Source organism: Mirounga angustirostris, unplaced genomic scaffold, assembly GCF_029215605.1.
Source record: "Mirounga angustirostris isolate CCGP_5_RB_7025 unplaced genomic scaffold, mMirAng1.0.hap1 SCAF_6, whole genome shotgun sequence".
NCBI lineage: Eukaryota > Metazoa > Chordata > Mammalia > Carnivora > Phocidae > Mirounga > Mirounga angustirostris.
The window spans coordinates 75,884,677-75,909,180 of record NW_026991714.1 but is presented as its reverse complement, the minus strand read 5'-3'; the positions used below and the strand labels follow the sequence as shown (position 1 = coordinate 75,909,180).

Here is a 24,504-nt window from a genome sequence, read left to right as displayed (position 1 = left end):
GGTTGCAAATAAGAGCTTGAGCAGAAAAAGCATTTGTTGGAAGAATATCCAGCAGTTACCAAAGGTGGCTGGGTGGTCAGAACCCGAGCAAAGACTGTACCACGGGAGGAGAGCCACCACCATGCTGTGGACACCCCAGTGAGGATGTACCTGCTGATGGCAGCCAGGCCCGGCTGGACAGGCCTGTCTGTGTCACTCGGTGGCCGCCTTCTCTGTCCCTGGCCCTTGGTGTCATTTGCTGCAGATTCAGAGCCCTGGGTGGGAGCATCTGATGGTGGCAGCCTCAGGGACGCGCGCACACACTGGGTGCCGGCAGGGCGGGGGGCGCGGGGGGACATCCCGGCTTCCTCTCAGCATCTGTGACAGGTGGGCTCCCATCCCACCAGTGCTCACCCATGGACGAGGAAACCCCAATGTGGAGACAAGGTGCTGGACGCTGCGGGAGGTTAACTCCTGCATCCCTCCCAGAGGAAGAGGAAGAAGACAGAGTCGGCGAGGCCAGCTCGAGGCTCCGGAGTCAGGTGCCGTTCCCAGCCCGTGGCACCTGCTGGCAGAATGAGGCATTCACGGCGTTACTTGCTTGGTCAGTGGTAGAGCTGAGATGGTAATCGGCTTATGCCTGACGCCCAAATCCGTGCCCTGAACTGCTGCTTATCCAGGTGTATTTTTTTTTTTTTTTTTAAAGATTTTATTTATTTATTTGACAGAGAGAGACACACAGTGAGAGAGAGAGCACAAGCAGGGGGAGTGGGAGAGGGAGAAGCAGGCTTCCCGCGGAGCAGGGAGCCTGATGCGGGGCTTGATCCCAGGACCCTGGGACCATGACCTGAGCTGAAGGCAGACGGTTAAGGCTGAGCCCCCCAGGCACCCCTCCAGGTGTATCTTTGATGCAACATACCTGGCAGCGTTGAAGAGGCCTTTCTCATCTCCAGCCTGGCGCGTGTGGCCTGTCGGTCGCCAGCAGAGGTGGGGGAAGGCTGTGCTGCCCTGTAGCAGATGACACGGCCATCGGCTTTGCTGCTGCTGATTGCCTGGCGTCTGCGTGGACGGTATGGGACACGGGGTCTTATGCGTCTTCTTATGGCACGGTTTTGAGAGGATGACTCTTGTTTTCGTGTGTCCTACAGATATCTCCTGTGTCTCTGCTGGGTGCCAGGCCCTGTGCTAAGCCCACGGGTACTGAATGGGACAGTTGCTGCCCTTCAGTGCTCATTTTGGAGAGGAGGGAAGGGTAGGGCAACAGTACGTAAGCACCATGCTTATTTACCAGAAAGCTAGGGAAAGCTGTAAAGGGTAAACACCGTCGAAAGTCCATCGAGGGCAAGAAGAAGATAGTGCGCTAACCCCTCCCCTGCGCCCCATGAGCCAGGTGCCCGGGGACGGGCAGGCCCCAAGAGTATCGACAGAGCACTGGGCTTGCTATAAAGCCCTACTTAGGGTTTAAAAAAATGGTGCACGTCCATTAGAGTACATAGAACAGAAATTCACCGTCACCAAGTAAATCCTGGTTTCTGCCTCCCAGGTTAAGAAGTAGACCTTTCCCAGCCCTCTAGAGGTGTGCGTGCCCTTTCCCCCCAGAAGTGAGCACAGCCCTGACTTACACACTGCTCTCTTCCTGGTGGTGTGTGTTGTCTGTTTCACACGGTGCCAGATCCTTTCCTCCTGCGTGGGTCTCTGACCGCATGCTGTTCCCTGGGTTCAGGAAAGCCAGAGTTCTAAACGCCCTGTCCAGGCTGTCGTAAGCACTCGGGTTCGGGCTCAGGTGACAAGAGCAGGAAGGTGTGTGGGTGCAGGGGTCTGCTGTGGTGCATTGATGTCTGGTTGGACCACGGGTTCTCGCACTTGGCCTGAGGCCCGGAGTCTCACAGCCTCCTGTGGCCCTCTTGTTGGCAGGCCCAGTGTTCCAGGGCCGGCGTGAGAGCCCTGGGACCTGTCAGCGGTGCTGCCAGTGGCACTTGGAGGCGGGCTGTCCGTGCCTTTGCTCCGAAGCAGACGCAAGTGTAATCAGAAACCCTGTGCCTGCGGATCCTGGGAACCGAAACCCCGGTCACTATGGGACGGATGGCATAGGAGATCAACTCCATAAAAAGAGCCTCTTATGCAAGACGATTTAAGTTGGTTTTCAGTGTCTTGGTGTTTTATAGAAGTCTGTTTCGTCGTACCTTGCTCTCGCTGAATGACGATCACTGCAGTGGCCATGGAGCCGCCTAGCCTGGGGATGGAAGGCCTTCCTGCAGGCGCCGTGTGCGGGCATGCCAGAGAATGCTGGAGAATGAGGGTTCAGACGCAGCAATGGCCAGGGGGCCTCCACCTGCCCTGCAGACTTATCGCCCTGATACCAGGAGGGGGGGGTTGTAGCTGCTGAGGTTTCCTGGGGACGGGTAGAGCTGGAGCTCCCCTAATCAGGGCCGCCGCACTGACCGGATCAGAGCTTCGAGGGTGGAGCACTGGGAACAGTGGGCAGATGCACAAGGAAGGGGGCAGAGAAGATGCACCTGTTCCTAGGCAGGATGGGGACATCCTCTAGGCTGTGATTTTGCCTTTGCAAAAGCCTCTGCTTGGTGTGGAGCATGGGAAGTGGGAGGGGGAGGGGCTCCAGGTAGAGGTGGGGCGGGTGCACATGCAGGTGTGTAAGGGGGGGGGAGTGTGTATCAGAAATAGAGCTTCCTGAGTCTCATACTGGACCCACTGAACCATAACCGATGGGTGTGGAGGCCAGGAATCTACATTTTAACGAGACAGCTCAACTTTGTGCACAGTGGAGCCCTAGAATCTCTGATTGCAAAAGTCGTCGTTTCATCCATGCATTTGGATGAGGGTTGAGTTGGATCAGGGAGAGACTTTGAAAGAAGAAAGGGTGGGCCTCAAATGTGATCTATAAAAAAGAAATGCACATGAACTAGGGTGGGTTTTTCACACTCTGTGCCAGAGTCTCAGATTTTAGCTTGTCCTTTCTGTGAAATGTTCTGAACCCAGATGAAGACAGGCTCTCCTTCCCTGTTTTGTCTGGGAGTAGAGTGGAAGGTAAACTTCCTGGGGTCCTCGGTGGGGAGAGGTCCATCAGCTGTTAGTGAGCCTTGAAACTGGCTGTGGGCATATTTCTAGTCTCAGTTGTTCCAAAAGCAAAACCTTCCTCGGACTTGCATCCATCCACCTTTCAATTTAGCTAATAACTTAGTTCTTCCTACATCAACTGAGAGTGGGATAGTCAAGGAGCATTTGAAACGCCAAATGCATTTTTAGCTCACTTCAGGGTGACCTTTTATTAAAGTCAGGGTTTTTGGTGGCTGCTTTAAATCTTCCCGTGTTCGAAGATTAAGGCTTTGTTATTTGTGAAGGGTACTGAGCAGCTACAAAAACCTGGCACGAATGTGACCCATGGAGCACAGCTCATTCCTAGAATCCGGGACTTGTGGAGGGTGAAGCCGGAAGGAATCCCAGAGGCCCTCTGCTGCTGTAGCGCGTGCGGGACCCACATGGCCTGTGTTGTATTCTCACTCTGCCATTTGAGGCCAGATGTTTAACTTTGGGCTTCGGTTTTCTCAGCTGTGAGGCGCAGGTGGTGATACTGACCGCACAGCATTGTGGGATCATCAGGAGCCGGTATGTGCAGAATGCTTGACGGGTGCCCAGTGCACAGGATGCACCCACAGGCCGTAGCCCCAGTGAAGACACAGACCTGGAGAAAATCTGATTTGCCCAAGGTTGCATAACTAGTCCAAGGTTCAGAAAGTGGGTCTTTTATCTCCTCATTCTATTTTATCCCTGTTGACCGTACCGGTTAACTGGTTCTTAGACTATGGATTTAAAACTTTATGTTTGCCCAACGTAAGCGCTAAAATTACGAACCTCTGCTTCGCCTCGGTGCTGAGGGACTCTTCTTGAATAACAAGTGAATAATGAGACACGAAGAGTGGACGGAAATGCCCTGAAAGGACTGCGTGGTGTCAGGGGAATAGGATTGTGCTCGGTCAAGGGGAATGCTGCTCTTCGGGTCCCTGCTGTCGGCTCTCTTGCTGGAAGGGCCGGGCTGCCAGGAACGTGCGCAGGGGGCTTCTCTCTGCTGATCGGGCTGACCTGCCCTCCTTGCTGTCCTCGGTGCCTGGCGTGAGGACCTGACAGTTGTGTTGCCAGAGTCAGAAAAGACACAAAACATAACATACACACAATGTGTACCTGCCTCCGTGTGAATCTGGGCGCGCATCACAGCTCGGAGGAAGGACCGAAGGTCCCACTAGGAAGCCACCTTCCTGCTTGGGCTCTTCTCCCCGCTTTCTTTGCTTTCTTTTCCTTCGACAACTTTTCTTATTTTAAGAGGTTTAAGGAAAAGAAGCTTCTCTCCGTTTCCATAGTTGACGTGACATTTCTTACAGTTGTACACAGGAGACAATGGATTTTGATGGTAGGCACTTGTAAGTGATGGGACATGCACAGTATATATTCTAGCTCCTGCGTGCTAGTAAACACCTGCTCGAGGCTGTGCTGTCTGCCCAGAGCTCACTCCACGAGGAGCCTGGTTCTTCCCTGCGGGTGGAGCTATTTCCTGTGCTCTTCGGGCAGGCTCTGCCTGGCGAGACGACCCGCTAAAATCCGATGATCATAGCCTGAGAGTACAGGGCAGCAGTTCACGCTCAGTCCTGTACGACCTTGGACAGGCTACTTACCTTCTTTGGGTTCGGTATCCTTACCAGTGAGGTGGGGTTATTTCTAGTACAGGTCTCCTAGATCTCCTGTATTCAGGGATAGGCGGGGGGTGGGGGGGGGGCGCTGAATTCCCTGCTTTCTCCCTTTCTCCTTCCCTCCCGAAGCAGCCTGGGTATCAGTGCAGGTGGCTGCCTCTGTGGATGGGATTGCAGATGCCGCCACGCACAGACGATGCGTGACCGCAAGGGAGTGGGGGTGGGCTGTGTGGGGGTACGGTTGGTGGTCTGGATACCGATGTTGCTTCAAGAGGCAAAGGCAGGTTGAAGTAAAAGATCATGTATGGCAAATGAAACAGGATTTGGGGTCTTTCTTGTCCAACCCGTAGAGTTTCAGTAATGGCTCTTGGATGTGTGATGTCCCCCCTGCGGTGTGTTCACCACTTTCCCTCAGCATCCTGGTCTCTTTCCGCTCAGAATTCCCGGTTCTGGGTGTCGTCCGAACAGACCGGTGTGGGATAGTCCTTGACGGTTTTCATACCAGTATGTACTTAACACCGAAGTGGGGAATATTCTTAGGTCCAAAGCCTTAAAATTTCATGTCCTTGAGCACCGACAGAGCCCAGTTCTCCAGTTAACAGGAAGAAGACGCCAGATGCTGTTTTCCGTCATGGTGTTTGGCTCATTCCATGTTGCTCATCTGGGATAGTGCAGGTATGAAGTGTCAGCAGCCTGGGATAACGTGGTTATTTTTTGTGGATTCGATGGGGAAGATTCCAGCCTGGGAATTAGATTTAGCACATCGGGGGGAAGCTTATATGGTGCCTTTTAATACAGTGTCCTTCATATAAGCAGATAAACAGTAACGACGATGATGATGACGTTATTGGGAGTTCACTGAACCATGAGCACGTAGAAATCGCCAGTTGTACTCTGAAGTCTTCGGGTCCAGTTGAAGAAGCACAGAGGCAGTGGGGGCTGCTAGTGTGGATCCAGAGCCCAATGTCCGCGGTGGGCTCTCACTCCACCACTTAGTAGCTGTGTGACGAGTACGTGATTTCTCTGTGCCTCAGTTTCCTCGTTTGGAGGATGGGAGGGGGTGAGGATAGTACCTGTGTCTCAGCGTGGCTGTGAGCATTGTATAAGGAAGGGTAAGGGGACTGGCTTAGTAAGGCTATGCTGATGACTTCTGTAACCTCAAAAGCCACCAGCTTCCACACCCTCCCTCTGTCTGCCCGTGTCAGTCGGCCTGTGGTGGGGAAGCAGGTCCCCGTGGCTTCTCTGCTGAGCAGAGGCCCTGGTTTCTGTTGTTTGTACAGTGAATGGCCTTGGAGGATAAAGATAGCGTCTCCAGAGCAACAGGCAGGCCTGCTTACTGCTTGTTAGAAAACATTTGGGCTCCCGAAGCTCATAGAAACTCATTGCCTTTTTTTAACAGTGAAATTATTTTTCTGGTTGCCTTCATTTGGTTTTGCTGTTGAAGTGTTTTTTTGTTTTTTTTTTTCCTCCCCCCCCCCCTCCCGGTTCAGATTTTAGACCAGGGTGTGATTTCTATGACATTTACATCTTTTCTTTGCATTTCTTCTGTTAAAGCACATTTCCCTCTTAAAAATTTCCTCTTTTTATTAAAAATTTTTACAACATTTAAAATGTATCTAGCACAAAAGCTAATTGATTTACTTTATCTTAAAATACTTCCAACATTTTTGTTATTCTTTACCTTATTATTATGAATATCTACAAACATGTTTAATGAGAAGCACTAAGTTTAATACTGTTTACAGAGAACTATTTATATGGAATATTCAAACACTGGAAAATGCTTCTGAATATTATCTGGTAGTGTTTGCATGATGTTAACATTTGGATCTTCTAGCAAGATTAACAGCACTACACAGAGTCAGGATTTATATCAAGCATGCTATGTATACTTTCTTAATATTAACTTTATTTGCAAGAGGGACTCAGCATTGGCAGCAGACGGGACTCTGAACACACACCCTTAGCACCCAATATCAGCTACAAGCAAGCCTAGGTGATTGGATTGGGCAGCTTCTCTTCTCCGAGCTCCTGGTCCAGTTCACGAAAATAGCAGCCTTCACCTTAACAACTTCACCTCTGCACACCAGCATTTCCTACTCTTGGCTTTGCACTTGATGTTGAGTGAATTCTATGTTGATTGCTAAGCAAGTAGGAGAATTATAACCCTTTCCCCCTATTTCTTGACTCATTTTTCTCAGGATACTGAAGATCTGTAAACTTGCCAAGAGATTCTGGGAAGGAGTTAGTGCATGCACCCTCTGTCCCCATGTCCCTCCTGACGAGCGCCTGGAGTCTGTCCTCTCTGCTTGCACCGCTGAGAGTGTCCCTCTGTGCACTGTGCGGGGCTACTCTGGCCCCCCGCTGTCCTCATATGCACGGGCACGTGCTCCTGGGAGCACCCATTGTTCTCCCCATCTGGAACGCTCTGCCCGCCACGTTTGTCACCTTCCCTCCCTGAGAAAATGCTCACGTGTCCCCTTGGGAATGAGACCTTGGCCGACCGCTTAGATAGAACAACCAAGCCCCGAGCACTCCCTGTTCCCCTGCCTGCTTGCTTTCTCCCCGTGGCACAGATCACTTCTCCCACAGCACTCTGGGGTGGTCCTGAGGGCGGGGAGTCGGTGGTGCACCCTGCTTGGTCCTCAGTGCTGGACGGTGCCTGTTGCCTACCTAGCAGGGGCTCTGCAAGTATTTGTCAGATGAGTAACTGAGAACACTCGGGCAGTTTTTTGGGGAACAGGTGGGAGAGGGGAAAGATTGGTGGCTGAGAATGAGTCAAGAGGTGATTGCCACGGTCTCTGTGAGATTTGCTGAGAACCTGAGACAGGGGAGCAAGGGTAGACAGACTCCTGATGGATCTTCCTTTTAGAAAGGGAGGGAAAAGGGAAGCAATCTGGAATATTCCAGTTCTAGCTTGCCAAGAGGTAGATGGTTCTTCCCATTTAGTTGAGATAAGGAATACCAGAAAAAAAACACACCTAGACATTTCTTTTATAAAGCAATTATATTAATAGGATAAAAGAATAACTTACCTCTGCAGTTTGTGTTTATCTGAAATGCAGTTTCTCAAAGCCTCCAAGTAGCCCTTGCTGAAATGCTGTTTTTAATTTGAGGTCAAGTTTCCTAAAATGTTTCAGAAGTTAGCTGCAGGGAGGCTTTGGCCTCCAGGGAGTTTATATCTTTAGATGGAGAGATCTTTCTATATCTGGGAGCTAAACTGGAGTTTCTGAAGGTCTGAATACTTAATTAGCTTTTCAGTTCCTTGATTCACTAAGAGAACTAGTATTTTAAAATATGAAGTTTGCAGTTCTTCCTTTTAATAAACGTGTCCTTTCCTAGGGGTGGTCTCTGACACGGAGGCTCCAGCTACATCCCTTATCCCACTGGACCCAGCCCTGGACTCGCCCGTGCTGGCCGGCCGTTTCTTTCACGCCTCGAGTCAGGAAGAGGGTGAACTTCATGAAAATCTGAGTTAACTCCACTTCAAGTATGTTTTGGAAATAGGTGGAATATGACTGCTAATGAATTCTAATTTAGTAACCTGGATGGATTTAGAATGATTCTAGATATTTGCTAATTAAAAAAAAAATGGCTGGATGTGAGGGTCTTTACTGATTACAGTCCATTACTTTGCTCTAAGCTAATTATATCTCCTTCTCACCAGCCAAGTGGAAGCTTGGCCTTTTGGCTCCGCTCTTCTGGAAAGCAAAGATGATGGCAGTATGCTGGTGACACCTGCTGGCCTGGCCCTGTGGCGGGGGGTGGGGGGGGCAGGGAGCAGAGTTCTTTCCTGTGTGGCTAGCCGTGTCTAGGACCTCTGGGGACTCCATCTGGTGAGTGAAAGGGATTGACTGAGAGGCTCTCCCATCATCTACCAGCCCTGAAATTTTGTATTCTAACTCTGCGTTTGGCAAAAAACAAAACCCCAAAACCAAAACAAAACAGAAACTACCAAAAAACCCCAAACCCAAACCAGCGATCGATCTGAATGTACTCATGTGGAAGGATGTCTGTGACATATTGTTGAGTGAGAAAAGCAACTCCTAGAACATTTTGTGTGTCTAGAAAAAGGATACATAATGATCTAATTTGGTAACAATTAGGGGAGTAGAAGGGAAGGACTTCACTCCTTCATTTTTATTCCTCAGAACTACGTTTTATGCGGTTATATGACTTTCATAATCCTGAAAGAAGAGCAGCCAGGCGCTCAGTGGTTTTGTGATTCTCTAACTGGGCTGTGCGGGGGGCGGCCCTGGCACCAGCTCGCTGTCCGCCCAGGGGCCGCGGCAGCTGGCTGCTGTACCCCTCGCTGCCCGGGGCTGCCGCTGGCTGGGCCTGGGAGGGGGCTGCCTTCCCGGGTGAGATGTGCGCCTGCTGGTTTTGCAGACCCGCCCTCTGTAACCATTTCCCTTCCATGCCTGGCTTCACGGGCATTTGGGTTTACCACCTCTATTTTAAAATTTAAAAATAAAGAAGGTGCTTCTTAAAAATCCCTAACATTCAGTGTTTCACTATTTTAAGCCTGCTTGTCTGAATTTGCAGTCTTTCGTGAGGTTTTGGTGTGTCCCAGAATGGTCTTTCCCTGATGGGCAGACAGGACAGCTTGGCCTTGTGTGTTTACTAACACGCGTGCTGTGTGATTGTGTGTTCACATCTGTCACCGCGAGGTGGGTGTTGTTCTCTCTCTCTGTCTTGAGTATGGCCAGAAGTGCGACTTACCTTGATTTTCTTCTGCAGCCCTGTAAGTAGTGTTTCTGCCATAACTGGTTAGTGTGACCCCTGCTTCCACAGCCCCTCACTTGCCTGGGGTCGGACAGCTGAGGCTGCAGTCACGGTGTAGGATTCTGAACTCCCACGAGCTGTGCTCTGAGACCCCTACTCTCTGTGCTTCTTGCTAGGTCCCTGCTATTCTCTGTGGCTCCAAGGGTGACTCAGACCTTTCAGGGCCTTTCAGGCCTGGTGCGGATCTCTGCTGGCTGCCTCCCAGCCTTTGCCGTAGCTTCGTGGCCACTGCTTGTGGGGTAGAGTGACGGGGGGGCTGGCATTTAGGGCTGGGCCGGGTGGGGAATTTGTGGGTTGTGTTGTCGCTCTTTTTTCATCTCTGCCTTATGTGACCTGGCAACTCTTGTTGTGATTCTTGCTGAGGGAGGGAGATCCCCATCCATCTGTCATCTGTCTCTTATGCTGTGTTAGTAAGGACCCCGTCTGCCGGGGACAGCCCCCACAAGGGAAGGTGTCTTTTTTCACCGCTGTTGGAGGTTCTTAGTTCCAGCGTCCTGAGAAGGTCTTGGTCATTTTTCCTGAGGTATCTACTGCTGTCTTCTGCACAAACTCCATACGTGCTTCAATGCCCATCCTACTTCACCAGGATTCTAGAGAACATCCACATTAGCTTACAGAGCCACAGGTTTCTCAAGAATTCTGGATCGTGGGTGCCTGGGTGGCTCAGTCGTTAAGCGTCTGCCTTCGGCTCGGGTCATGATCCCAGGGTCCTGGGATCGAGTCCCGCGTCGGGCTCCCTGCTCAGCGGGAAGCCTGCTTCTCCCTCTCCCACTCCCCCTGCTTGTGTTCCTGTTCTCGCTGTCTCTCTCTGTCATATAAATAAATAAAATCTTAAGAAAAAAAAAAAAGAATTCTGGATCGTGACATCCAGAAGAATAGCGAGGATGCTATGACTTTTCCCATATCCTCTTTCAAAATCTTTCTCTCTTCTTACGTCAATCCTCCCTTTGGCTCTTTTCAACTAATGGCTAACGAAGTATGTTGCTAATCAGGAACCAAAAGCTCTGCATGAACATTTCCACCCACCTGCCTTACCTTGCTGAGATAATTTCAAATGTCCTAAGCCAGAAATTAGGTAAAGATGTGTAGTTTGCCAATCTGGGAATAAAAGAATATGAGATTTAGCTTGGGGTGAAAGTGGATTTTTTGGGGCCTCTGAATAGCAATAATACTATAACATAATAATATACTAATACTATAACATAATAATATGTTAATGGTTTTCATGCAGCAAATGTTTATATGTTAGGAACTGTACGAAGTGCTTTTTACATGACCTCATCTGATTCCCAAAGCCCCATTTTACAGATGAGACAGCTGAGTCACAGGATAAACACCCTGTGCCTCCTTCTTGTAAGGACACCTTTGATAGTATTTAAGGTCCATCCTGATAATTTCCCCATCTCAGGATCTTTCACTTAATCACACCTGCAAAGTCCTTTTTCTTTTCTTTTCCTTTCCTTTTTTTTTTTTTGGCCATTTAAGGCAGCATCCCAGATTGCAGGGATTAGGAACTGGGTAACTTTTTTGGTGGGGCATTATTCAGCCCACCACAGTGACAAATAGAAAGAATTAGAACTTTCAGTCCACTTTGTAGGACTATACTTAATTTCAACACTCTCCTAATTGTTCTGCAGGACACAGATGCTAAAAATGTGGAAAAACTCCATAGCCAAGCCAAACAGATTTGAGAGTGAGTGTGTAAAATATCCCTCTTAAGGAGATTCAGTGTATGGTGCAGGCTTGGAAATTCTTCTGGCAAGGAAAGCTGCTTAACCTCGTTGAACCCAGGATCCCTCAGACTTTGTTGATTACAGAACGCTTCTGAGTAGAGGGTGCACCTCTTAGTATGTCCTGAGTACTGCAAACAAGCTTTAGGAAGTACTTATTGTCTGCTGGTCTTTGAAGGCATGGAGTGTGTCTTAACTGACTTTGTGTTACTTAATAACTTAAACATGCTTGGAATTGACTGGAAAGAACAGAACTAACGCAAATATACAAAATTAAGCAATAATATATGATTTCTAACGATTTAGCTAGTGTTGTACCAGGTGAGTTGTAGGTGTCCAGGTATGCCCTGAGTTTTGATAAGGGAGAAGTTGTTTGGACACGGGATGATTGGAAGACTCTTCAAGGAGGAGGGGCCCTGAGTCCTGCAGGTTGAGGGGAATTGGGGAGTGCATCCACGTGGGAGCAGATCACATAACCCGAGGAAGGAGGAGAGAAGGTTTAGGGTCATGTGGATCATGCCTTGAATGCCCGTCTAAGGAGTTTGGACTTGACTTTCTAGGCCAGGGGTTGATAATGCTAGGTATGGCCTTTGGGCCAAATCCAGTCCTCTGCCTGTGTTTATAAAGTTTTATTGAAACATGGGCCACTTGTTTATGTATTGCACATGGCAGAGTAGGGTGGGCTTGCTGAGCTTAAAATATGTCCTCTCTGGACCGATAACAGAAAAAGTTGACCAACCTTGATCGGGGTAAGCGGGAACTGTTGAAGGGCTTTGATCGGGGAGGTGTTATCCTCAGGTTTGTGTGTTCAAAAGCTTCCTTCCGCACCTGTGTGGAGGATGGATCAGAGAACACAAGGCCCAGGAAGGACCGTGGCCCCGAAAACGGGGGAGGAGGGAACAGAAGGACGCTTCAGCCTCCAGCCTGGTTGTGGGGTAGGGAGATGAAGGAGCCAGAGATAATTTCTAAAAATAAACTTAATTTTAGAATAGTTTTAGATTTAGAGAAAAGTTGGGAAGATAGTACAGGCAGTTCTCATTCCCCAAACCCAGCTTCCATTCTGTTAACATCGCACATCAGCCCGTACGCTTGTTGTAACTAGTGGTCCAGGTACGTGATGAGTAAGTGAAGCCATATTTCACTCCGATTTGCCTCACGTCCCTTCTGGGTCCTGGGATCCCCTTCACGTCGCCACACCTGTCTCCTCAGCCTCCTGGTCGTTCCTCAGACATCGGTTTTGATGACCTTGCTTGTTTTGAGGAGAACTAGTCAGGTGTTTTGTATGTTTTGTAGACCGTCTCTCAACCGGGATATGTCTGATGTTTTCCCCCAATTAGATTGGGGCTGTGGGTTTCTCTGAGGAAGACTGCAGAGGTGAAACGCCATTTTCACCATATCTGTGGTACATAGGGTCAGCGTGACTTACCGCTGTTGGGGCTGACATCCCTTGCCTGGCTGAGATCGTGTTTGTCATGTGTCCCCACTGTCAAATGACTTCTTCTTTCCCTTCCCATATGCTCCTCTCTGGAAGGAAGTCACTGTGTGTGGTGCATCCATAAGGACCAGAGAGTGAGGCTGCACTTTCTTGAGGGCGGAGCATTACATAGTCGGTTGTAGCAGCATGGACTCGTGGCCATGTAATTGATGTTCACGTTGTCCTTGATCATTGGGAGCTCTCTCAATTGGCTCCTGTGTCCTCAGACATGCTCCCATGGTTGTGTGTGTGTGTGTGTGCGTGTGTGTGCTCATAGGTGTGCACACACATGGGCACGTTAGTATTCTTTCTGGCCCTACGAGATGCTTTGGGCTCATCTTGAGTATTTCCTGCTCCAGCCCTGGAATCAGCCATTTCTCCAAGGAGCTGGGGCCAAAGTTAATTTTGGAAATTTCTGGCTGAGATAGGACTGCCTATTTCTCTGTCTTACAAACTCCTAGTAGTTGGATGAAGTGGGGGGAAGGGGCAGGCCCCTGACAAGTGGGTGTCTGTGAAGGGGCCGAGCAGAGGTAAAAGTTGGGGAAGGAGTCTTAGGAGGAGCGGTGGGAGCAGGAGCGGCTTGCTGGCTCTCCAGGTTGGTGTGCCTTTCAGGGCGGGAGGGCAGTCAGTGTGCCTTTGTAAGTCAAGGGCTGGGCACTAGGGGAGTCTGGTGGGAGCGGAGGGCTGGGGAGAAGGTTGGGGCCAGATGCACTGGTGTCGAAACCTGGGCCAGGTCTTTCTGACTCTGTGTTTGGCAGGAGGGGTGTGTAAAAGCCAATAAAAGGGGTGCTTTGTAGCCACACACAGATTAGATAGAGGGAACAGAATTTGGAGTTGCTTCCCTGGGAAACTGCTAGAAGGGGGTGCCTGCCGGAAGAGCAAGGCAAGGCGGGACCCTCAGGGGACCCTGTTAGCTCACCAAAGATGGCTGCGTATGCAGCTGTGTATACAACGGGGGAAGAAACAGAGTTATTAGTGACGAAGCAGTTTGCTTACAAACAGTAAACTTAATCAAAAAAGAAAGGTCGTCTTGAAACATCTCTGCTGCCTTGTCATTACCAAGGTGTGTCATCTCCTGGTCTTGGCGAAGAGGCAAAGCTGAATCTGAGCTCTGCCCACCATGGAACATCACACGCTCCAGGTCAATGCAATATGAATTTTTAATTTAGTTTCCATAGGCAGTCTCCAGTCAATCTCAGAATTATTTCCTGTTGAACTTCCTGCTTGGACCTCATTGGGTGCTGTTTTATTTGAGAAGTTGCAGTGCTTCTGAGGTCAGTGACGGCACAGGGAGACGCTGGCTGAGCCACGCCTGTTGGAGGGGATGTTCTGGGCACACCGACTGGCTTGTTTGTCATTGGTCGCCAGCATTTCAAAGTTGTCATTTCTTCGCTTGTAATTGGGATCAATGCTACTCTACTGTAATCTACATATTTCATAGTAAGGGAAGCATAGTCGCCAAATTGTGGTATGTCCTGAACTTTTAAAGTCGCTCTTTTTACTCCTGAGACGATTTTAGACACGAATTCTGCGGTGGCGTCCTGTTGTGTCGTTCAGTTCAGCCAGCCTCCAGTGCTGGGATCCATGCCTTTGGTTCACCAGCAACAGCGACGAGCTCTGCCGTCTCCTGTGAGTGAGCATGGATTCACTTCGTCAACCAGACTGCCCTCTCTCGTGTGCCCCGGTGGCGTGTTCCTGTTGGCTGGGAGCCTCGGGCAGCTCAATGCTGCACAGCATCACCCACTATGGGGTGGACACACATTTTGTTCAAGAGTTATTTCAAGTATTTATTTATTTTTTTTTAAAGATTTTATTTATTCGAGACAGAGAGAGAGAGCGCGCGCAAGCAGTGGGGAAGGGCAGAGGGAGAAGCAGACTCGCAGATGAGCAGGGAGCCCGATGCGGGGCTCCATCCCAGGACCCTGAGATCATGACCTGAGCCGAAGGCAGAGACTTCACCGACGGAGCCGCTCCGGCGTCCCCTGGAGAGGACACTTGTAAAGGCTCTCTGTGCAGCTGTAACGCTGGGGTTCCCTCGTGTGCCGGCGACGGACGGGCCCTGAGGCTGCCCGCACTGTGACCGAGCTTGTTAGCGACGCTGCCGTGTCAGCCGCAGAGCTAGTCCTGTCCCCTGTTCTAGATTTTACTGATGCTGCACACAGACACCGTTCTCTCCCTCGAGTGAGAAAAGCCACCAGGGCTGGGCACGTTTCGCTTCTCTCTTCCTCTTTTTCAGACAGAAACTATGAATAATTTAGCCACGGTACCAGGCGTGAGCGGGAGATGAAGATAGTTTCAGTGGAATGAGCTCTAAAGGGAAATGGCCCATGTTCCGTGTTTCTCTCTTGGGTGGATGAGAAGGCGTCCTGCTCCCCGGGGCTTATGGCCCGTCTGGACAGCACCTTCTAGAACAAGGTGCTATGCACTGCAGGTGCTCCTCCCATCAGCCAGGACGGACCCTGTTACCCTCTCTGCTTTCCCCGACTTACTTCACATTTTCAAAAACACTTCAGGCTCCAGAACTGCAAGGTGGCATTTTAGTTTATCATTGCACGAACGATCTATTTCACTTTTGCTTCTCTTGGCCTTCGCAGTTAGACCTGATACTGTCTGTCTCAGCTTCGTGGCAAGCACTTTTGATTTAAATTTTCTATTAAGGAAAAAAAAAACCCGAATGTGAGCAAAAAGGGAGCTCTCAGCTGCAGCTGAAAATCTGTCTTAGAGATGGGCACCCGTGCAGATGAAGTGAAGCAGGCCCGCAAGCTGGCTCCCCTTCCTCAGACCAAGAGTGTGGCGTGGTTGATACAGAAGGGCCTTGTGGAGGGCTCAGGCTGCCCGGGGCTGCAACATCGTGCTCCTTGCCTCTCTGGTGGGCCCAGCTCGCCCCGCACCCTCCCCGGCTGCAGCTGCCTCACCTGTGAACTGGGGACAAGGAAGGTTCTCCCAGTTGCCGCGAAGATGAGCAGGTCCGTTCACAAAGGCTTCAGATGCCCCTGGCCTTCCAGACCTGTCCCCTCCTGTCATTTCTGTTGTCACGCTCCTGCGTGTCCCGTCCGCATGCGTGCACATCACCTACACCCCCGAGGGAGTGTTTTCGTCCTCAGAACAGTCTTTGGAGCAGGTTCCTGTGCGGGACGTTCAGGGGGTGCCTCCCCTGGGGCTGGCTCTGAAGAAGGCCATTCTTTCAGTGGTTCCCCCTTGAGTCAGTGTTGAGTTTGAATTTTTTCTTTCATGTTTCTTTTTTTAGTCTTAAAAGGCATTTGGAGTCAAATCAAGTGAAAAAATGTTTTGGTTTAAAGACGTACTTGAAAAGTTTACTCACAGCCATGGTCATTGGGTCACAGTCACTGAGTTTGTGGTTTTAACACACAGACGTTTTTGGACCTTTGGCTTTGGAGCTTTGGGAGTCACTGGTTCGTATCTACCGCCTGCCGGAGTGGAGGCTCTGTGCCAGTTATTTTGTCCTCAGACCCCATTAGCCACCCTGCCCGCTCCAGAAGGGAAGCATCGGCCCCCCTGTTTCCGAGGCTCGCTCACATGCAGGTCACAATCGCTAAGGAGACTCCTTTTCCCTACAATCACTGGGACTCTCTTCTGTTTCACTTGCAGGTTTTTTTATCCCCAAACCCTTTGTTCTAACGGTTAATAATCTTCTCCAGCTAGACACATTAACATGTATATCGACTCACCTTGGCTTTTTAAAAATAACTTAATTGCCAGCCAGCTTCAGGCCTGCTGTGCAGACGTACAGAGGCTCACTGCGTCCCGTCCCTCTGTCCTCTGCCCCTCCCACGACTGCCAAGAGATGGGAGAACCAGCCCCAGACTCTAGGGTCATTCATAGACTGTGTTGCTAGCCTTTTTTCCAGATGAGCACACTGTAACGGGAAAACCTAAGTCTGTCTTGAAATGTTCACTGCCCTGCGCAGAGTCCGCACCTGGTCTCCGGGCTAGTTTGGGTGCTAACTTTAGGCCCCTGCGCTGCTGGGCTTGTGGCAGATCTCATGTGGATGCCTCATGTCACTTGTTAAAATTGGCTTGAGAACGAGCATGTAGACCCCGGGTGTGTGAGGGAGGTGAGGGTCCAAGTCTGAAGAGTGACCGCATGCCTTTGCTCTGAAAAACAGGTAAGTTGCATGCTAAAAACAGTAAAAGCTGGGAGATTAGAGAAAACTCCCTTTACCTTGTGTTTGCACTTGGCATTACGTTATAATTACAAAAACATCTGCATGAATGGTTGCTGAAAGATAAAAACCAACTAGCAGACAAAAACTGGGACGTAAATATATCATTATGATATATTTAACTTACAAGTCATAGGTGATATATAGCTTTTTATATTTCATATAACATGTAATATGTACATAAACAATTATATGTTTTATATTGTACGTTTTTTTTTTTTTAATATTTTATTTATTTATTTGACAGAGCGAGACACAGCGAGAGAGGGAACATAAGCAGGGGGAGTGGGAGAGGGAGAAGTAGGCTTCCCACTGAGCAGGGAGCCCGATGCGGGGCTCGATCCCAGGACCCTGGGATCATGACCTGAGCCGAAGGCAGATGCTTAATGACTGAGCCACCAAGGCACCCCTATAGTGTACATGTTAATACATTATGCATATATAATGTAGACATATACTACATTGTATATATTACATTATAGGTATGTATGTCGTTCCTATTTTATATAAATATAAAATACATTGACCTTTGAACAGCATGAGGATTAGAGGCACCAATCCATCCCCCACATGGCTTAAAATCCACATATAAGTTTTGACTTCCTAAAACTTAACTACGAATAGCCTACTGTTGACCAGAAGCCTTACTGATAACATAAACAATCAATTAGTATGTATTTTGTATGTTACATGTATACTGTATTCATGCACTAAAGTGAGCTAGAGAAAAGAAAGGGTTAAGAGAATCCCAAGAGAGAATCAAAAACTAATGATGTAATGTATGGTGATTAATATAACATAAAATAAAACAAACAAACAAAAAAAGAGAATCCTAAGGGAGAGAAAGTACATTTGCAGTACTGTCCTGTATTTATGGAAAATAATCCACATGTTAAGTGGACCCGAGTAGTTCAAACCCATATTCAACGGTCAACTGTATGCAATTTTACCTGTTTTATATATTCTCTTTATAGCTTTTCTCTTCTCTTGCAAACTTTTCTTTGTGGCACTTTGACTCATGTTACTCATAAATTCGCACTCTCTTGACCTTTTAGTTTTGCCGGGCAGGTAGGCACATTTCCTACTCTCCGCCCAGATTGGCGGTGTCAGAAGTTCTAGTTTTCCTTCTTTATCTCAGTCTGTCAGGCGTCTCACACTCCATCCCGAAACAGATACCTAAGAGTAAGCGAGTGGCAGCCCTTCAAAACGGTGGTTTGTAAACATGTGTGCGTCAGGGCGTTTTGAGTTTTTAAAAGTCATTTTAAGGAGAATAATGAACACGCTTCCGGCCATTTTGAGATGCACAGAACCTGGAAGAGGCTGTTTACACCGCTCTCTGGTGTGCCGAGCGCGGCTTTGAAGAAGGAAGGGTGGCAGCCGTCGGGTGTGGCTCTCCCCAGCTGGAGCTCGGCAGCTGGAGCTCGGAAGCTGTGCCATCACAGTCTCATGGGAGACGTGGTGGCCGCGGGAGGGTTTTAAGGGTGACTTCAGGCCGCGGTGTGGGACCTGAAGCCTCTTCCACCTTTGGATGAGATTTTCCTGTTAAACCCTGTTGGCAGAGAAGAATCCGCAACTGTCCTAGAGGTGATTAACGGCCAGCTTTGGGGCCTTCTCCCTGGGAGATTTGTGTTATCAGAAAAGAGAACGTCAGCTCTCTGAATAAAAGTCCTTTTCCTATGCAGATGAGTCCTGCAGGTTGGTTCCAGTGGTGGCTTTCAGAGGCTCTACCCCGTCTCCCTATTGCCTTTGACAGGAGCCTTTTTCTTCCCAGACAGCCCAGAGGGAGTGGCTCAGCAGGGAGCAGCGTCCTTATTCCAGTTTCGAGATCTGGGCCCCCGTCCTGGTCTTGTGTCCATGGAGGGCAGCTTCCAGGGTGACAGATGACGCCGCACGCTGCGCTGGTGTTCACCATCCACGCAGGCCGGTGCTCAAGGCCGCGATGCAGGCCGGGCCCTCCGTGCTGACGTCGAGGTCTCCGAAAAACAACGAAATTCTGCTGGTGTGCCGGGTGTAACAAGGCAGGAAAAGGCAGGATCTTAAGGAAATGCTTTCAGTAGCAGGAGTTTTCTGATTGCTTGAATTAAGTTGTTACGAGAGGTACAAAATTGCCAGAAGTGCTGTCATTTAGAAAATCAGATTTAGGGGCGCCTGGGTGGCTCAGTCGGTTAAGCGGCTGCCTTCGGCTCAGGTCATGATCCCAGGGTCCTGGGGTCCGGCCCCGCATCGGGGTCCCTGCTCAGCGGGAAGCCTGCTTCTCCCTCTCCCACTCCCCCTGCTTGTGTTCCCTCTCTCGCTGTGTCTCTCTCTGTCAAATAAATAAATAAAATCTTTAAAAAAAAAAAAAAGAAAAGCAGATTTACGTGAACACGTCTCTGCTGGAAGAAGTCTTTACAGGTGTAACAGCATGACTAGTATGAAATGCAACCAGGCTGGAAAGGAGAAGGCCGTGAGTGGGTGTTTTCGGTCTCCTCCTCCTCCGTGCCTGCAGCCCCGGAGTTTCAGACCTTACACCTTCTCGAAGGTCTCCGCCTCTGGTTGGTCCCCTGCCTCGTGGGGGGGCTGCAAGAACGTGCCTGAAGCACTCAGCCAGAGCCGGGTCTCAGTCTTGTCCCTGTCTCTTCTGCTCTGTGTGCTTTCCCAGATCAAGCCACTGGTGATCTAGAAAGCATCCCAGGTCCCCCCACTGGTCCCCTTCTGTTGCTGTCCTCCCGGTGTGGTCACGCTCCCTGAGGCTCTTTTGCGTCCTCTCTATGAAATGCAGATCTGGTAATTCTTCCCCCCAGCCCCACTCCCGCCCCAAGGAGAGCACACACCTTCATCCCCCAGCTTTTCCATCGGCAGCTGGAATCATAGTCACACCGCCTCTGAGCCCCGCGGGGCCTGGCTGAAGCCCGCCTTCCCCAGCACTGCCCGGCTCTCTCCCTCTCGGTGGGCCCACCGTGGTGGTGGCTGGGGTTTGGTTCCTCTGGAGCCATTCGCTTCCACTTCCTCCCTCCTTTTTAAGATTTTGTTGAGTCCCAGCATACCATCCAGCATATGGTGGACCCTTCAGCATATTTGGTGAGGGTGGGAATGGGAGCAGTGGTATTTTTTTTTTTTTTTAAGATTTTATTTATTTGACAGAGACACAGCGAGAGAGGGAACACAAGCAGGGGCAGAGGGAGAGGGAGAAGCAGGCTTCCCGCAGAGCAGGGAGCCCGATGCGGGGTTCGATCCCAGGACCCTGGGATCATGACCTGAGCCGAAGGCAGATGCTTAACGACTGAGCCACCCAGGCGCCCCGGAGCAGTGGTATTTATAAATATTTTAAGTGCTTCCAAGTACTCTGAGAGGTGGCATGTCCAGTATACATGGGCTCAGATGCCACCACCTTTCTCACCTGAGCTCACTACAGACCTTCCTCATCTACCACCACTCCCCTCCCCTGGGCTGGCTTTCCTCCGGCTGCCTCTGGGCGGCTGGGTCCAGTCTGCAGATCTGAGTTGGAATGCAACATGAAATCTATCTGCCATTTCTAATCTAGCAGAAAAAGACAGAACATTCCAGATGCTTGGGTTCCTGTATCGATCTCCAGACACGTTGTGTTGACTCTTTAGTTTGCCCGCCAGACTGGTGCAGATAATCCGATGGTAAGGTGAGATAATCTTTCATGAGGATAAAGTAGGAAGTATTGCAAAATTAGTAATGTTTGTGCAAGTGTAAGGTTGTATAGTTACATTCAGGGTGCTTTAATGTAACACATAATCAGCTACCTGTCAACGGAAGCTGTAGGGCCAGTTGACTTCTATCTACATAAGAGCCTTTCAGTAGGGACTGGACTAATTTTCTTTCCGAATTAAGTTGATCGCTTATTTCTCTTTTATATTTACTAGATGTTTATACTTTTCCTTTTGCTAGTGAAGACTACCTTTCAGGGAGATCGAATGTCAATGTCAGGAAGGTGTTGTTTTTTGTTTTCCAGACTGTGGTTCTGTGGCAGCTCTTCATGGAGGGCCCCCCGTGGGGATCACCTGTTTCAGGAACACCTGGCAGGGGTGAAATTGCAGCTTCCTGCCCCCACAACTTAACTTTAACAGGGCCCGAAGTCTGCATCTTAACTAAGCTCTTTGCATGTTAAATAAGTTCTAGAAGTTTGAGAACCACAGCCCTAGGATATGTCATGAGTCCCACAGGATCTAGAAAAGGTGGCTCATTCGCTGACCTTTTCAGTCTCACCTGCACATAAAGGTGACGTCAGAAAACCTAGCCCGGCCAACACTGTGCAGTGAGAGGCGGGGAGATTGATTGTGGCTGAGGGTGAAAGTAGCCAGTGACCTTGTCAGCTGGAGCAGAGAAGATCAACAAGGAGCATTGTTCCCTGGCCCTCTGGGAACAATGGCCCTTTGATCACAGCTGCAGTGGGCGGAAAGGAGCCGGGCAGGGGGGCTGGCCTCCTGGGTCCTGCAGGGCAGGGCAGAGCTTCTGCTGTGGATCTCTGGCGCAGCCAGCTGGGGCAGGCTGGCCGTGTCCTTTACCTTCACCCACACTCTCACTGTTTACCTGCCCTCCCTGGACGCCCAGGATGCGGGGAGCAGCAGGAACTGTTTTAAAGGTCGGTATTGCCAAGTGTGTAGAATGTGGGTCACTTGTATTAGCTCATGTGATCAGCTTAAAGCAGGGGAAACCCAGCAAGTTGACGAGAAAGCATTTCATGGCAAACTTTAACCCTGGACCGGACCCCCGAGAAGTTACCCCCTTGCGCCTCCCCCCCCCCCCCCCCCCCCCCCGCCAACACACACAGCTTGCTCTGTTCCTCAGCCTTCCTGGTCTCCTTTAATCTTTACGGTACTCACAGCTTGCCCTGCACAGTTCTGTGTCCAGGTTAGTGTGGTTTTCTGTCCTCTCCCAAGTGTCAGTTCCATCTCACCCAGGAGAAAAAGGGGGTTCCTAGTGGGGGACACACAGGTGTCTAGAAACCTATGAGGACATTTGTGGTTGTCATGATGACATTGGGGCGGTGTAACAGTATTTCATGTTCTGAGCGTGTGGGATGCTAAGTGCCCCTCAGTCTTGGGGACAGCCTCACGTGTTGAAGGATTGTCCCCCATGAGAAATGCTGGGGCCCTGCATCTTGTCCAGCCCTTCCTTGAGAATAGGCCAGCCGTGTGATAATGTATTGAATCCGTGTGGCTTCATAGACACAGAATGAGGTTAATCAGGTCCTGGGAAGATAAAGAGATGGCTGAAGCCATCTTCCTGGGTGGCATCTGTGCTAGGATAGTGAAGGTACTGTTCTTGGATTCTGCAGTGTAGCTTCACCCTTCCTAAGGGCCCGGTGTAGATGAGAGTTATGAGCTAGAAAAATCCTGAGCAGGTGCTCCTGTCCAGCTCAGGAGTCACTGGCTGCTTGTTGTCCCACAGATGCGTGGTGCCACCAGATAGGGTGCAGCCGAGTCAGTTAGGGGTCACATTGTGAGAGGGGTGGTGGCAGAGGACCCAGGATTTTAGCCCTGGCACCCTCCAAGTCACCGCCCTTAGCACTGAGAGGGTTGGGATTTGGGGCTCACAGGCCTTCTGGAGTCACTTTGTGGCCCATAAAGCGCCCGTGGGGAGGAAAAAACGATTTGAACTCTTAAGGATCCGAGAGGATCAAAACAGGGCTCTGGAATACTTGCTGATCTGTATCAGTCATCGAGTTAGAGGTGTCAGAGAAAGGACAGGTGGATAAAACTTTAGGAACGGAAAAAAGGATGAACAGACAGGATGGCTTCGGATCTTATTTTAAGAAAGGACTTAGAGGTTATGCTAATAAGCCAGATAGCTTCTTGAACTAAGGATGTCCCATAGACTACAGGATTTGAGTATCTTAAAAAACTAGATTAGAATTAGGTTCACAGTGAGGGCACCAGAAACAGATGGGAAATTCAGCCACAGTTGAGAGCAATGTGAACTGATGTGACTCAGCCATTGTCCCCACGAGGTCTCCTGTGGGCCGCACTGAAGCGACGTGTCCTTCCTGTGACTCAGTGAGCCTGCTCTTCGGAGTAGTTTCTAAGGAAGTGAGTAGCACTGTGTCTAGAGATTCAGCTCTGAGAATGCTTAGTGAATGAACACTGTTTGAAACTGAACATTGGAAGCAGCCCAGGTGGCCCCTCAAAGCGGGGTTGGATAAATAGGTTCTGTAATTCATCTGTTGGTTGGAAGGTGCTGTAACCATGACAACGATGTGAAGGAAAGTATTGACAGGGGGCACAGTGTATGACAGATAGCCTGTATGGGACATACAGGAACATAGTAACACTTAAGTAAAGAAACTGTGTAAACATCGAGGAAAAGTCCTGGAAAGGCCTTGGAAGGTTCAGGTGGATTAGTTATAAGTGGCTGAACTCCAGGTACCTGGAATTCTTTCTCAGGGATTTACTACTTAGAATGTTTAACTTGAACATGTATGATTATTTTTGTAATTAAAACGGTGTCAAACACTAAATAAAAACGTGATCTCATGTACAAACTTTTATCCAAGTATTTTAATACGTAATCATTTTTAAAAAAAGATTTTATTTATTTATTTGACTGAGAGAGACACAGAGAGAGAGGGAACACAAGCAGGGGGAGTGGAAGAGGGAGAAGCAGGCTTCCTGCTGAGCAGGGAGCCCGATGCGGGGCTCGATCCCAGGACCCCGGGATCATGATCTGAGCCGAAGGCAGACACTTAACCGACTGAGCCACCCAGGCATCCCAATACTTAATCATTTTTAAATCCAGATATTCCTGGTATTGGGATTCTAAGGAGCTATTAGCCCCTCACATCTATTTGGAATTGGTTGATCTTGGGCACCAGGAAATGAGGGTTGTGATTATCAGGAATGACTGTTGGTCGGGGAGGGCTTGAGTCACTTAACATCAGTAGAGTCAGGTCTAATACTACAAGACTAACTTCAGTTGCCTGGTTGGAAACTCTCCCAGGAAAGTCTCCACTGAAACATCGTCCACTCCTTTCTCTCCCTGGCTGGGGAACACCCACAGAGCCTAGGGCTTGGCTCCCTGGCCCAAAAAGTAGCTGAATCAGAGGTGAGAGTCTCAGGGGACCACGCTGCCTCCCAGATGAGTCAGGTTTCCCGCTGCAGGCCTCGTCCGTGGGGGCTTCTGATTTGCAAAGGTGAGGCCACAGAGCTGTGTCAGTGAATCAGCCTGTGAAAAATTTAGGTCTTGTTATAAGCAAATGCTTTGTTGCAGCATTTCTTAGAATAAAATCTGTGGGACATTATTAAGAAAAGGCTCCATGGCATTCACAGAGATGGGGAAGGGACAGACAGGTTTTGTGCAAGGAGGCAGGCAAGCACGTCCAGCAGCCTCTGGGCCCTCCCACATCTCACGTTTAGTATGGGGAGGCTCCGGAAGCCATGCCAGCTTTTGGATCTGGTAACCCAAACCCTGACTTTACTAAATGTAGTTAGCTCTGGATTGTTCTTGTAAGGATTTTTACTGTGTAGGTGAAAATGGATACTCTTGGGGCGCCTGGGTGGCTCAGTTGGTTAAGCGACTGCCTTCGGCTCAGGTCATGATCCTGGAGTCCCGGGATCGAGTCCCGCATCGGGCTCCCTGCTCGGCAGGGAGTCTGCTTCTCCCTCTGACCCTCCTCCCTCTCATGCTCTCTGTCTCTCATTCTCTCTC

The 24,504-nt window shown here is 49.6% G+C and overlaps 1 protein-coding gene across 18 annotated transcripts in view; it reads left to right on the top strand.

The window, feature by feature from the left end:
* The window catches only part of SGMS1 (sphingomyelin synthase 1), a 265,936-nt gene that overhangs the window by 48,958 nt on the left and 192,474 nt on the right, over positions 1–24,504 (top strand). For 9 of the 18 annotated variants that reach the window (XM_064594549.1, XM_064594550.1, XM_064594552.1 and 6 more), the window contains one exon: positions 8,022–8,169. The exons of the other annotated variants lie outside the window; for them this stretch is intronic. The gene's annotated coding sequence lies outside the window, so the exon portion shown is untranslated. The remainder of the gene's footprint in view (positions 1–8,021; positions 8,170–24,504) is intronic. 18 annotated transcript variants of the gene reach the window in all.